At 45.1% G+C, this 9,254-nt stretch overlaps 1 non-coding gene across 1 annotated transcript; it reads left to right on the top strand.

Moving 5' to 3' along the window:
- Window positions 1-8,767: 8,767 nt before the first annotated feature.
- LOC116461575 (U1 spliceosomal RNA) lies at window positions 8,768-8,926 on the top strand. Its single transcript, XR_004246111.2, has one exon. It is a non-coding gene; the product is annotated as a U1 spliceosomal RNA (small nuclear RNA).
- The last annotated feature ends 328 nt before the right edge of the window (window positions 8,927-9,254 follow it).

Genomic DNA, 9,254 nt, shown 5'->3' with positions numbered 1-9,254 from the left:
CCAAAGTGCTGGGATTACAGGCATGAGCCACCGCACCCAGCCAGAGAGCATTTTGGGAGGCCAAGGTGCACAGATTGCTTGAGCCCAGGATCTTGAGACCAGCCTGGGCAACATGGCAAAACCCTGACTCTACAAAAAATACAAAAAATTAGCTGGGCTCGGAGGCGTGTGCCTGTAGTCCAAGCTACTTGGGAGCCTGAGGTAGGAGAATCACCTGAACCTGGGAGATAGAGGCTGCAGTGAGCCATGATTGTGCCATTGCACTCCAGCCTGGGGGGCAGAGTGAGACCCTGTCTCAAACACACACACACACACACACACACACAACCTCTTACACCTGCCTTGTCTTTTTCTTCCCAACACCATCACCTGCATCATTTTCATCTCCTTAAGGACCTCCTCAAGGTTCTCCCTGCTGCCAGTTCTCCCCTTTTCAGCCTCTTCCATGCACTGCTGCTACCAAGTTGATTTTCCCAAATCACTAAGGGGATCCTATCTCATCCCCCACAGAAAGCTCCTTAATGCCAACAAAAGGAAACCCCACCACAGGTCCACACTGATCAAACCCAGATGTTCTGCCCTCTCCACATTTCTGAGACTGGACCCGCCAAAACGTTCCTTTCCTTCTCTAGCTCCCACGGCTCTACCCAACTACTCATTTGCACTTTAACTGCTACATAGCAGGACTGTCCTTTAACTGTTAACATGTGTACATCTGCCTTCCTTGAACAGGCAGAAAGTTCTTGAAGGCTGGAGAGCTTATACCACCCATACCAGGCACAGACTAGTGCTGGGTAAATACCAACCAAGACGTAATTTTTTTCTGTATTCACACTTCCTTTTCAGCTTCCTGGTGGAGCCATCCTGACAACATCTTTCTCTTTCCTACAACTGAAACTATAATTTTAAAACCAAGAGCAAGGGGCCAGTGTGGGAGATGGGTTCGTACTTTCTGAAAGACATCATGGCCGAAGGAAGAGTCCAGTTGCAGGCGTGAGAGGCTAAAGCACTTCCATTAACAAGCAGGGTGTCCAGTGAGGCTCATCTACCTCCTCTGAACTTCATTTCCGTGTCTGCAAATGAGGACATTAACAAAGCTCCCAGTCCCCCTCAGGCTTAAACATTCTGTGACAAATCTCTAAGAGGGTGGATTTGGGAAACTAATTTTCAAATTAATTGAGCAGTGTGGAGTTATTGCACGAATTAAACTGCTGTCCATAACAGTTCATTTCCTGAGTTTGTTTATCAACCAATGTTTAATAGGCACTATTTATTCTGCAGTATCATGGGTGGAGTGCTATGGAGACACAGAAGTTGTATCTCACCAGATCCATAGCTTCAAAAAAAGTTTATTATGTAATTAGAGTTTATTATATAATAAAAGCTCACCAAGCTCATGATCTGGCAAATGACATAGTTTGTTTGCCTAAGCCTTCTTTTGTAAAATAAGAAGGTTTTACTTGAATCATTACGTATAATACCCCTGGGAGCTGTGTGTTCTATGTGTCATTTCTATGTTATTTTATTTGAAATACACACACACAGTATGTTTCAGTGTAAATATATGCATTTAAAATGTATATATTTTAAATATCTCCATCAACAGGCTGATTCTTAAAACTTTTCAATATACCAAATAATGTAGATTTTCAAATATACACAAAAATATAGAGAATTGTATTATGAACTCCATGTACTGATCACCTACCTTCAACAGCCATCAGCTTTCTGCCATTCTTTTTCAGCAGATCCCACCACCACCTCCCTCTGTGTGTGTGTGTGTGTGTGTGCGCGCGCGCACGCCAAGACACTGCTCCTCAAGCTAAGGACTCTTTTGTTAGATTTCCGATCTGCCATGGACCAATCAGCTCACACCCAAGCCACACATAACACACCATGCAGGTTCAACAACACCCAAACTAAGTTCTATTCTCATTAGAGTCCACCAATCACTACTTGGATGCCATGGCAATGTCAAAGTACTATAGCCATTTCTAAATACTTGTTGTCAATTTCTGCACTTGTTACTACAGACCAAGAGCACGCAATTTGCAAACTGGCCCCAGTCCTCAGACTTTGAGTAGTACTGCACTAGAGTATTTTAAAATCAAATCTAAGGCATTTTTATTGCAACTGCAAATTCAGCATGTATCTCCAATGGATAAGTATGTTTTTGTTGTTGTTGCTCTGTCACCCAGGCTGGAGTGCAGTGGTGTGATCTTGGCTCACTGTAGCCTCTGCCTCCCGAGTAGCTGAGACTATAGGTATGCACCACCACACCCGGCTAATTTTTTGTAATTTTGGTGGAGAAAGCATTTCACCATGTTGCCCAGGCTGGTCTGGAACTCTTGAGCTCAAGCGATCTGCCCGCCTCGGCCTCCCAAAGTGCTGGGATTATAGGCGTCAGCCATGGTGCCCAGCCTTGTACTTTTTAAAAACAACCAGAATATAATACTCCCAAGAAAATAATCAATAATTCCTGAACATCATCTAATATTTAGTCCATATTCAATTTTCCCCATTGTCTCAAAAATGCCTTCTTACAGTTGGTTTGTTTGAATCAGGATTCAAACAAGGACTTTGCATTTGGTTGACATAGCTTTTAAGCCAAACTATAGTAGTCTCTCTCTCCTTTAAAAGCTGTTTTTAAGCCACTCTCCAAATAGATTGGTTTACCATTAACTATAAAAGGTTTCCTGACCCATATTGCTTCAAGCGGTTTTTGCATGCATTTACTTTATGCCACAGTGTGACTGTGGCTTAAAAACAAATTACTTCTTCCCCCTAAAAATACCCATAATCTATGCCTATTAGAGGCACATTTACATTACCCAGACTTTTTGCTGGGGTGCCAGAACTATTTAGATTACCATGTATTAAAAAAGTGCCAGTCACTCTCACGGTCTCATCATCTCTGGTTCTCTTTGTCTCCAGTGGGCCCATTCATTGAGCAGATATCTGTGAATACTATTAAATGAACCATGGATGTTCTTGCCCTTGATATTCCAAAGCAGTTTTTACCAGGTACATTCATTTCTTTGGGGACCTATACAGACATATAGTGGGCATAGTGGGAAAGTGAGGAACTGAATATGGCTTGAGATACTCAAGTGACTCGATTTGGACCAGACCCATCTGTGGCTGTCACACAATGACATCTTTTTCCATACCCCTCACCTCTAAGGCTACAGAAGCTCAGGTAGCTTTGGGTCTTCACTGGCCAACATTTTAGGAAGAATCATAGAAAAATCATAGAACAGAAAAATAATCTCAGCAACTCTGCAGTCAAGCCCCCTGAAGGGATGGAGACGAAGGCCCCCACAGCTATCTAGATGCCTCCTGGACAAGGGCCCAGGTCTCTGACCTCCAGAGGAAGCTCTGTGTATATGGGATATCAATTTCTATGCCACTCAGGGTTCTCAGTTGCACATAACAGAAGAGGATTCTGGCTGACTTTAATAGAAGGATAGTAGGTGGCTAACAGAATTGACAGGATGGGTAACCAGGTTTTGAAATCAGGTAGGCTCTGAGGGAGGCCGGGCAGCAAGGACACAGCCTAGACCATGCGTCAGGGGCAGTCTGCGTAGGATGTCCCTAACTGTGGCTCTGCTGCCACTCTGGCTGCTGGACATCAACACAACTGAACACAGGAGCCAGATGCCACTGCTGCTTGAAATTCTAAACTATCCCTGAGTCTAAATTAAAAGTCCTGGTGTAGGCAAAAGAAAGAGAGATCAGACTGCCACTGTGTCTATGTAGAAACGGAAGACATAAGAAACTCCACTTTGACCTGTACCCTGAACAATTGCTTTGCCCTGAGATGCTGTTAATCTGTAACTTTGCCCCAACCTTGAGCTCACAAAAACATGTGTTGTATGGAATCAAGGTTTAAGGGATCTAGGGCTGTGCAGGATGTGCCTTGTTAACAAAATGTTTACAGACAGTATGCTTGGTAAAAGTCATCGCCATTCTCCAGTCTCGATAAACCAGGGGCACAATGCACTGCGGAAAGCCACAGGGACCTCTGCCCTGGAAAGCAGGGTATTGTCCAAGGTTTCTCTCCATGTGATAGTCTGAAATATGGCCTCGTGGGATGGGAAAGACCTGACTGTCCCCCAGCCCGACACCCGTGAAAGGTCTGTGCTGAGGAGGATTAGTAGAAGAGGAAAGCCTCTTGCAGTTGAGATAGAGGAAGGCCACTGTCTCCTGCCTGCCCCTGGGAACTGAATGTCTCGGTATAAAACCCGATTGTACATTTGTTCTATTCTGAGATAGGAGGAAAACCGCCCTGTGGCGGGAGGCGAGACATGTTGGCAGCAATGCTGCTCTGTTATTCTTTACTCCGCTGAGATGTTTGGGTGGAGAAAAGCATAAATCTGGCTTACGTGCACATCCAGGCATAGCACCTCCCCTTGAACTTATTTGTGACACAGATTCCTTTGCTCAGGTTTTCTTGCTGACCTTCTCACTATTATCACCCTGCTCTCCTACCGCATTCCTCTTGCTGAGATAGTGAAAATAGTAATCAATAAAAACTGAGGGAACTCAGAGACCAGTGCTGGTGCTGGTCCTCTGTATGCTGAGCGCCAGTCCCCTGGGCCCACTGTTCGTTCTCTATACTTTGTCTCTGTGTCTTATTCCTTTCCTCAGTCTCTCGTCCCACTTGATAAGATATACCCACCGGTGTGGAGGGGCAGGCCACCCCTTCATCCCGGGTGAGAGCATTTGATTTGCTGAGACTAGATAATATGACTGTCCTCTAGTGGCCAGGGACCAGGGAAAGGGCATCTGGCTCAGCTCCCTTCTATAGTAGGAAGTAGATCCTGCCTGCCTTCATGACCTCTTCACAGAGGGAAGGGCATTAGGATGCTAAGTAACCCCCACAACCACAAATGACTATTTCACCTCCCCATTTGGACTTCTGTGAGCATATAGACATCACCAACAGTTTTGTTTTTGTTTTGTTTTTCTTGAGACAGGGTCTCACTCTGTCACCCAGGCTAGAGGGCAGTGGCATTATCACGGCTCACTGCAGCCTCTGACCTTCTGGGAACAAGCAACCCCGCAGCCTCAGCCTCCTGAGTACCTGGGACTGCACGCATGAGCCACTATGCTTGGCTAGTTTTCTATTTTTTAATTTCTTGTAGAGACGAGCTCTTGCAGTTTTGCCCAGCCTGGTCTTGAACTCCTGGGCTCAAGCAATTCTCCTACCTTGGCCTCCCAAAATTCTAGGATTAGAGGTATGAGCCACTGTGCCTGCCAGTTACTTTATTACTACAAAACATGGAGGAATTTCCTATCACTCCTCAAATGAGTTACACCCCCCACAAAAAGCACTGTTCTAAGTGCTGAGTTTGCAAAGGGCTTTAACCTCACCGAAGGGGAAAGAATTTCTTCTTCTGTCTCGCTAGTTCACTGATTGCCTCCTTCTGGCCCAATGTCTGGGGGAAAACCAAAGATCAATCTGTCCACTTGACTTTTGCTCAGATGCTTAGTGTGCAGCACTTTAGCTTCCAGGGGCATGGAAACTTCTTCTCCAAGGGTTCCATTAGTGATTAGATGTGCACTTTAAAGTATGTCATGCTGCCACGTATCAGGCTGGGACAGAGATGAACTGGAACATGAGAGATGTGTTGAGGTGACAGCCAGGATTCTGCCATTGTTCTTTCAGTGTATTTCTGATGCCTCTCAAATTCCATAAGGGGAGGTGCTGATGTCTGTGGTTAAGTAACATGAGGCCAGAGCTGACACTGTGGCAGCTGCTCCCAAAGGTACAGAGTTTCTTCATTGCCAGGAAAAGATGTCCTTGAATTTTCTGGGCTGAGGTAAGAAAGTTTGGCAGATCCTGCCTTCTCTGCTTTCTGTTTGCCTTAATGGATTACAAGATAGAAAATAAGGAGCCAGAAGGACCTTCAGAGAATCTATCCACGGCCTGTGTGTTTTAGGTTCCCCCAGAAATAGACTCTCAGGCACAAATTCAAGTGCAAGTAGTTTATTTGAGTGGGAAAGCAAGGAACTGAGTCAGGAGCGGGAAAGAAGCAGTAAAAGGTACATTATCAAGCAAGTTACCACTGTGGGCACCTGGAACTTAATCCTACTGGAGCCAGTGTAGACTGTAAGCTTCAAGGTTATCCTGCAAAAGGAGCAAGGCAGCTGGGGTATTTAAACACCAGTCCCCATCTATCTTTGGTTGAAGGCTGAAACTGGGAGGGCACTAATTTCCCAGTGCTTCCAGCTTGCTGTGTGAATGGGCAAAGCAAGCTCTGGCCACCAGACAAAGCCCTCAGGCAAAGAGGCAGATGCTGGCAGTTGAAAGTCAGGTGCCATGGCACAAAATGCTAAGGCCCGAGGGGCATGGGCAGGGCACCCAAAGCATCTGCTGTACTGTGTCCACTCTCATCCTCCAGACTTGTAGACAAACTTCCTGTTCATCACTCATTCAAAGCCCAGCATAAATCTTCCCAGAATCATCCGGGCATGGTAGCTCATGCCTATAATCCTAGCACTTTGGGAGGCCAAGGCAGGTGGATCACCTGAGGTCGGGAGTTCAAGACCAGCCTGACCAACATGGAGAAATCCTGTCTCTACTAAAAACACAAAATTAGCCTGGTTGGTCGTGCATGCCTGTAATCCCAGCTACTCAGGAGGCTGAGGCAGGAGAATCACTTGAACCCAGGAGGCAGAGGTTGCGGTGAGCCAATATCGCACCATCACACTCCGGCCTGGGCAACAAACTCCATCTCAAAAAAAAAAAAAAAAAAATTCTTCCCAGAATCAATCAGGAGGTGCACATGCTCCACCAGATTCCTAATTGGTACAGGTGGCTTATTTCACTATTTACTGCTCAATAACTCTCCACCCGTGTTACAGAGTCACTCGAGTTTAATCTTCTTTCAACCCTGCCAGAAAACTCATCAGCAGCCCATGGACCCTGACCACAGCCCTGGCATAACTGAATAAATGCTGACTCATTGACTAACTCTCGTTTCCTTCTATTCAGCAAATGTCCTGGATATTTGGAAATGCCACAGTTCACAGCCAATGCACTTTCAGCAAGTCCTGAAAAATGATTTGGAGAGGTTTACAATTCGCTAAATGTGTTGAGTCTGGGATTGGTAGAGAACCAAGACCTTGGGAGAATGAATGTTTCTCTTCTCTGGGACATAGGTCGGGTTCCTTCAGGACTATGGATAGAATTTGCTTAAACTGTGGGTCAGCTAGCTGTGAGTTGGCAACTTGGGGGTGTCTGAGAGGCTGGGATTGTGGTGAAAGCAGAAACACTTGCTTAGTTTTGTCTGGTGTATGAACGTCCTACTAAGATTTACTGAAAGAATTGAAAGACCATCTGAGGTTTGCCACGTGATCTTATATTAATAAAAGGATATCTTTGAGTCTCATGTCTTGTTGGTTTTCATCATTTATTTTTTTTCTTTTTCACCCTGAGTATCAGCCTTTAATAGAAATTGTGATATCTCAGGATCAGGTGGTTTCATCAAAAAGAACCTTAATAGGTCACCTGGGCAGTCTCTCGGTCTCCAGGCTATACCATGCTTAAACTATTCCTAACAGGACGCTGCTTATCCACGGTCTGGAAATTTTTCCAAAAGTGGGGTCAGGCTGGGTGCAATGGCTCACGTCAGCCTGACCAGGCTGGCCAACATGATGAAACCCCATCTCTACTAAAAATACAAAAATTAGCCAGGCTAGTCTGGCTAATTGGGAGGCTGAGGCAGGAGAATCACTTGAACCCGGGAGGCAGAGGTTGCAGTGAGCCGAGATTGCGCCATTGCACTCCAGCCTGGGCACAGAGCGAGACTCCATCTCAAAACAAAACAAAACAAGACAAAACAAAAGAGGGGTCAAAGAAATGCCATCTGCATTATCAGCACCTATATTTTTCTGCCCAGATCATAAAGTTTATAACATCTACCTTATTTATATCAAACGTGTCATCTATGTCTGTATTTACAGCTGTATCATTTATCTATAAGCTGTGTCTTATAACATCATTTGCCTCTACATTTCCACATACTCTGCCTACATCTGTGTTCACAGCTCTATCATCTACAGCTACATTTTCATCTTTACTATCTGCACCACCTACACCTATGCTTATATCACATCAATATCTACTTCAACATTTTTATCTGTACCATCTGTACCATCTGTACCATCTGTACCAGTGGTTCTCAACTGGAGCAACTTTGCCCAGGGACAGTTGGCAACTTCCAGAAAGACTTCTTATTGTTACAGCTCAGGGTTGGGAGAAGAATGCCCTCAGCATCTAAGCCAGAGATGCTGCTAAATCCCAGGGATACTGCAAAATCCTGCAACGCACAGGATAGTCCTTGACAACAAAGATATATCCGGCCTAAAATATCAATAGTGCTGAGGTTGAGAAGCCCTAATCTATGTCACCTACCTCATCTGCATCCATATTTACAGCTATGCCAAGCACATCTGCATCTATATTCACATCTACTCTATCTACGTCTGTGTATATATCTACACCGTCCACTCTACATTGGCATCTACGGAATCGACAGCTACTTCTACAGCATCTATAATATCTATGTCAACTCCATCGACATCATCCATATCTACGGGATCTAAACTTTGCGTGCACATCTATATCTAATTATACACATGATATAACAATCAACGCATGCTTGTTATATCAAAATGAGTGGTCCTTTTAGACTAGAAGGAAAATTTAATTTTAATTTTTCCCTCCACTGGCCACATACATAAAACATGAGTGGAACAGATCCTTACCTGGCAGGGGAGATACCATGATCATGAAGGTGGTTTTCCCAGGGTGAGGTTCCATTGCACTCCAGAGGTGCTGACCCTGTGATTTCCCCAAATGTGGGAAACGCAACTGCATAATTTGTGGCAGTGGGAACTATGTTCTCACTATCCCCTGTTTTTTTTTTTGTTGTTGTTGTTGTTGTTTGTTGTTTGCTTTTTCTGAGACGGAGTCTCACTCTATCACCCAGGCTGGAGTTCAGTGGTGCAACCTCGGCTCACTGCAAGCTCTGCCTCCCGGGTTCACACCATTCTCCTGCCTCAGCCTCCCGAGTAGCTGGGACTACAGGCGCCCGCCACCACGCCGGCTAATTTTTTTTGTATTTTTTTTTTAGTAGAGACGAGGTTTCACCGTGTTAGCCAGGATGGTCTCGATCTCCTGACCTCGCGATCCACCCACCTCGGCCTACCAAAGTGCTGGGATTACAGGCGTGAGCCACTGCACC

The sequence above is a fragment of the Hylobates moloch genome, unplaced genomic scaffold (assembly GCF_009828535.3).
Source record: "Hylobates moloch isolate HMO894 unplaced genomic scaffold, HMol_V3 SCAFFOLD_21, whole genome shotgun sequence".
Classification (NCBI taxonomy): Eukaryota; Metazoa; Chordata; class Mammalia; order Primates; family Hylobatidae; genus Hylobates; species Hylobates moloch.
The sequence above is the reverse complement of the archived record's forward strand: the minus strand, read 5'-3'. Positions and strand labels throughout refer to the sequence as shown.